The following is a 6,149-nucleotide window of genomic DNA, read 5'->3' on the forward strand; positions in this document are numbered from 1 at the left end:
AAAATGTGCAAAAATTTGCACTTTCTTATCACTTTTTAGCTAAAGTGTGACCTTTTTTATAAAGGTTTTCAATGAAAAACAACCTTTATATCCAGGAAAGCAAAAATTGCAGTAGGGCAGGAGTGCTTTAAGCCATCTTGTCCGTACTCCAAGCCCCCGTAGAGTTGCAATTGGGGCATCTGAGTTGGAATTTAACAAATTCAAACTCGGTTCATCTACTTAGTAAGATATTCGAATTTTGGATTATGAGTTTCGAACTAATATATGTGAAACTCGTACTTAACTCAAAATACATTCGAGTTTTTAGCCTTATTCGAGTTCAACTCAAATTCACTTATTACTTCTTAATTTTTTTAACATAATTACTGTGACTATTAAGCAATAAAACTACTTTAAAATCTATAACATTAAAACTACACATAAACCATTAAAAAGTTCATTAAAAGTACATAAACCAAAATATTTGCAACAACAATTGTATCTAATTCTTTTAAAATACATGAAAAATAATAACAAAACATGATCAACTGTCAATTATTCATTACATGTTTAACGAACCTAATTCTTTTTTTTTTTTGCTAATTACTAATCATCTAATGATACATTACATATTTAAAAATAATACATTTATAGTTATATATATTAAGGTGCACATATATATTAATATATATCAAATTATAAATATTGTATGTGTATATAATAACGAGTTGAACTTTAATTGGACTGGGCCTATGGAGGCCCAAGTTCTGTCCACATTTTAATTGAATTTCAAATCTACACCCAAACTCTGCCTGACCCAAAATTACAATAACCTCGGCTCATTTTCTTTCAAACATAATGGGTCGAACTCGTCTAGCCCAACTCTATTGATAGCCCTATGTCTCCCTTAAGCACCATCCACTTATAACATTCATTTTTGTATAAAAATGAAAATAATAAATTTTTGTTAAACAAAGTGAGAGACCCATTTAACTTGGCGAAGAAGTGCTATGTGAGGAAAAATACTACTAAATTTCTCTATCTAATTGAAGCAACAAAGATTTAGTTGGGTGGAGAACCTAAAGATTTAGTTTTCCTTGTCGAAAAACCTGTTTTTATAGGAGAATAACTACATTCCAATTGAAAGTAATAAGACGTCTTTTTTTTTTAACTTTTTTATTTGTGTAAATGGGAGGATTTGAACCAACACTTACTTATAACCCTTTCCACCTTATTACCCAACCCAACCGTAGTCCAATAAAAGCACAATTTTTTTAAAATTTTTTAAGAGGTCTTGGGCATTTGGGAACCCAAAACTTTTTATTTACAATCCGTCTCATCTTACCACCAAATCCAACCCTTTCCTAATAAGATAACTAGAACAAGCATATCTCTTCAACATTAAGATTATAGTGCTAGACAAAGAATGGACAAATCAGATATGAAAAAGGTGTGCACTTTTGTTTTTTGACATAACTTTGTAATCCTTAAATATATTTGGATAGTACATTATTTGGGATAATTTTTGAAAAAAATAGTGTAGCACTTTTATGATATGTTGTATGTGAGATAAAAATGTGGTTGGAAAAAGTATTGATGATGCAAGTAAATAAATTTTGACAAATAATTCACTATCCAAACAACTTGTTCCTTAGTACAATTTCTAATTCTAATTCCTTGGTATAACTTCCTATTAGAAACTCCAGTTAAATAACATTTCTCTTGCAATCTAACTATAGACACCGATGTTTTGTCATTTTAATTTTGTTAGAAAAGGGAGGGTAAGTGAATAATCCTAAATTACAAAAAAATTCACCTTTTTATTTTATATTTTGGGCACCAAGTTTCAATTTTCCAAATTTGTGAAAAAATGAAAAAAAATAGAATAATAATAGTGAGCTTTTAGGAAATTTCCTAGCACCTACTTCGCTATAGATCCATATTCCACCCTAATCACTCAATGATAAATCTATATTCCGCCCTAATCACTCGCGGTTGAGTACTCGATCAAAACTCGCATAATTCCAAAACTTTCCCAATCAACGGATTAGATCAAACTCTGCTATACCATTAGAGACAAGAACCCACCCCACTTACCTATTCTTTACCACCTAACTCACTTTATCACCTCACTTCCCAATCAACGGATTAGCTTATATGGACAGAAGAATCCACCCCACTTCTTTATCCTAATCACTCAATGATAGATCATATTCCACCATAATCACTCATTTTTTAGTACTTAATCAAAGCTAGCATGATTTCAAAACCTTCCCAATCCACAGATTAGATCATAGTCTATACTTGACCCTTGCACACTAACGCGCCTCACTCTCACTTATTTATCCTTCACCACCAACCAATGGGATTAGATTGTAGTCTTCCACCTAGGGGTGAGCAAACGGTACAAATTCGGTAATTCGGTTAGCTGAATTCGGTGAATTTGGTTATTTGACTTATAGAAATCTAAACTGCTTTCAATTTCGAATTGGCTATAACCAAATTTATTTCGCAACTGATTTCGAATTCGAAAATGATAATGAATTGGTTAGCCGAATTCATTTATTAAAAAAAACTGATTTTTTAAAAATTATTACTGATTTGATCCCCAAAATTATTCATAATTTAACACATTACTTATGTTATAATCACTTTATGATTTAATTTAATTGGCATTTATTTGATCACTTATACCTAGAATCCTTAGTATATGATTTATGGAACACATAAAAAGTGATTAATTTAAACTAGAATAAAGCTTAGACTAGATAATTTATGAATTTATAGTTTACAATGATTAATAATAAGTAATATTAGTCACAAACTTACAAATTACAGTGATTAGTGATAAGTTATATTAGTTACAAACTTATAATTTATTTCAAATCAAAATAAAACTTATTTACTTACATATGTTATTATGAAAGTCAATACACTAATACATTGATTTGCAATTCGTATGCATTCACTTACACTGCTTAGTTGTCTTTTCTATACTTAAAACCTTAAGATTAGTGAATAAAGAATATGAATTTTATATTAAATATGTAATGTAAATTTAGAGCACATTAATACTTGCAAGTTACAGGTTACGCATTCAAATATTCAATAATTCAGACATGAATGATGTATCAAATTACCAATATCTAAATTCTAATTACTAATTCTGTTTATTGTTTAATATTTAGTATTATACATATACGTATTACTTATTATCTAATTCTAGTCACGTTACTCATGTATAAAATAATAAGTATTATAGTTATGTTATATTGTTATGTATTACTATATATTTGTATTATTATAGTTATATAACAATTAACAAATACAAAAATTATATATTGTACATTATTATATATATTATTATTATTATAAGTACGTGATAATACCATATACTAACTATTATTAATAGCATTTACCTATATAATATAATAATATATTAGTAGTATATACTAATACTAAATAGCATTTATCTATATATTATATAATTTTATAAACTAATTTGGTATTCGAATGCGGTAATGCGGTACCCTATTTCATTTTACAAAATTTGAATGCAAAATCGGTTATTATCAAATTCATAATCTCATTACCTATTTTATACCATATTAGAATTCGGTGGATTCGGTACGTACCGAATTTGTACCAAATTACCAAATACCCGATTTCAAATTATAAAATTGAATTTGAATTCAGTTATGAATTCGGTATGTACCGAATTTGTTCACCCCTACTTCCACCCTTGTAAGAACACAGTAGACCCTTGCACACATTAATACACGTAGCTTTGAGAGAACTGGAAGCTTAGAGCATGTTTGGATAGAATGTCATTCGAAGTAATTATTATAACACTTTTTATGATATGGTGTTTGTGGAATAAAAAGGTAGTTAATAATATAAAAAAGGGATAATTGCAGAAACCTCCCCTGAGGTTTCTGATATTTGCATTGACCTCCCCTGTGGTTTGAAAAATTACATTGACCTCCCCTGAGGTTACTAATCCTTTGCAAATTCAGTCCAAACGATTAAAATATTATTTTAGGGAGTGAAATTAGAATTTTTTTTTACCAAATTTGTCCTTTGTACTACATGTCCAATGAATGACAAAATACTACAAATCAATTAATAATTAATAAACTTTAAGGAGTATAGTTTATAGACAAATATGCATTACCTATTTAAAGTACCGGCTCTTTATGGGTATTTTACTTTCAAATATTTAATTTAATACAAATATTTACGCTCAAATACATATTTGTATTTACTTTCAAATATTTAATTTTTGTTAAATACAAAAACTGTCAATCTCTCTTCCGTAAAAATATTAATATAACACTTTTTCAATTTTAGTTACAAATATTTATGTATTTAACATAAATTAAATGATTCAGAATAAAATATTCATAAAGAACCAATACTTTACTCATGTAATGGATGAAAGCCATAAAGAATTAATACTTAATGGGTCATTTTTTTAAAAAATATTTAATTTATATTAAATAAATAACCTACCGATTTCCTTTTTGCAAGAATATTACTGTAACACTTTTTCGAATTTTACTAACAAATATTGATATATTTATCATAAATTAAATGTTTGAAAGTAAAATATCCGTAAAAAGCTGGTACTTTAAATGAGTAATGCGTGTTTACCTATAAAGAATCGGTAACTATTTAAAGTACCGGTTCTTTAAGGGTATTTTACTTTCAAATATTTAATTTAATACAAATATTTACGCTCAAATACATATTTGTATTTACTTTCAAATATTTATTTTTTTTAAATACAAAACCTACCAATCCCCCTTCCGTAAAAATATTAATATAACACTTTTTTAAGTTTAGTTACAAACATTTATGTATTTAACATAAATTAATTGATTCATAATAAAATGCACATAAAGAACAAATACTTTACTCGTGTAATAGATGAAAACCATAAAAAAATAATACTTTATGGGCCATTTATTTTTTTTTAAAAATATTTAATTTATATTAAATAAATAACCTATCGATTTCCTTTTTGCAAGAATATTACTATAACAATTTTTGAATTTTACTTACAAATATTGATATATTTATCATAAATTAAATATTTGAAAATAAAATACTCGTAAAGAACTGGTACTTTAAATGAGTACTGCGTGTTTGTCCATAAATTAAACTCCTTAAAATTTATTAATTGTTAATTATAGTACTTTGTCATTCATTGGATATGTAGCACAAACGGCAAATCTGGTATAAAATTTTAATTTCACTCCCTAAAATAATATTTTAATCGTTTGGACTAAATTTGCAAAGGATTAGTAACCTCAGTGGAGGTCAGTGTAATTTTTCAAATCACAAGGGAGATCAGTGCAAATATCAGAAACCTTAGAGGAGGTTTCTGCAATTATTCCTATAAAAAAATGAGTAGCAAAATACGCTTTATTTTGTTTACTTTTCTAGACCCAAGAGAACTAGAACTTAGTCTCTGCTTTTAAACTAAGCATTTGTCAAGCTGCAAAGTGTAGGGACTTAAGCATAATAAAGGCTCAATCTGAGCATTAGCCTGCTAATTCAATAGGTTAGTAAAAACAATGCTGTTTTGGGCTTACTTAAGCATTAGCAACCGATGTCGTTTCATGTAATGAAATCCATCAGTTAGGTAATTCGGTTGTTAACCATCTAACACAAAGTTGTTAGGATTGGTTATATAAGCGGGGCCCACATGAATGAGGAATAACAAAAATATACGTTCATTGTTTCCATTCCTTCTCCTCTGAATCTTCTCCTTCTCCTCTCTCTATTTTCAATTCCCTGCTTCTCCCCCAATTCTCCTGAACTCTACCAGTTCATCCAAGTTCAATCAACAAAATTCCAAAAACAACCTTGAGTTCGTGACAAAGTGGCATCAGAGCAGTAGATCCTTGGAATTTACAACACAATCATGGTAGAAAGCACAAGATTCCGCACCATCGAAGAGCAAGTCAGGAAATAAGAAATCAAGCTACAAGAATTGATAGAATCCCTACACACTTCCAAATTTGAACACCAGCAAATCAAGAAAGATTTGAAGATGGAGCTTGAAGAAAACAACAGGCGGATGGAAGGCCTGTTATTAGGAATGGAGCAGAACTTCACTCAGATGCTTGAGCAGAAATTCAATGATCTGCTACTAAAGCTGAATT

This window comes from Coffea arabica, chromosome 2c, assembly GCF_036785885.1.
Source record: "Coffea arabica cultivar ET-39 chromosome 2c, Coffea Arabica ET-39 HiFi, whole genome shotgun sequence".
NCBI lineage: Eukaryota > Viridiplantae > Streptophyta > Magnoliopsida > Gentianales > Rubiaceae > Coffea > Coffea arabica.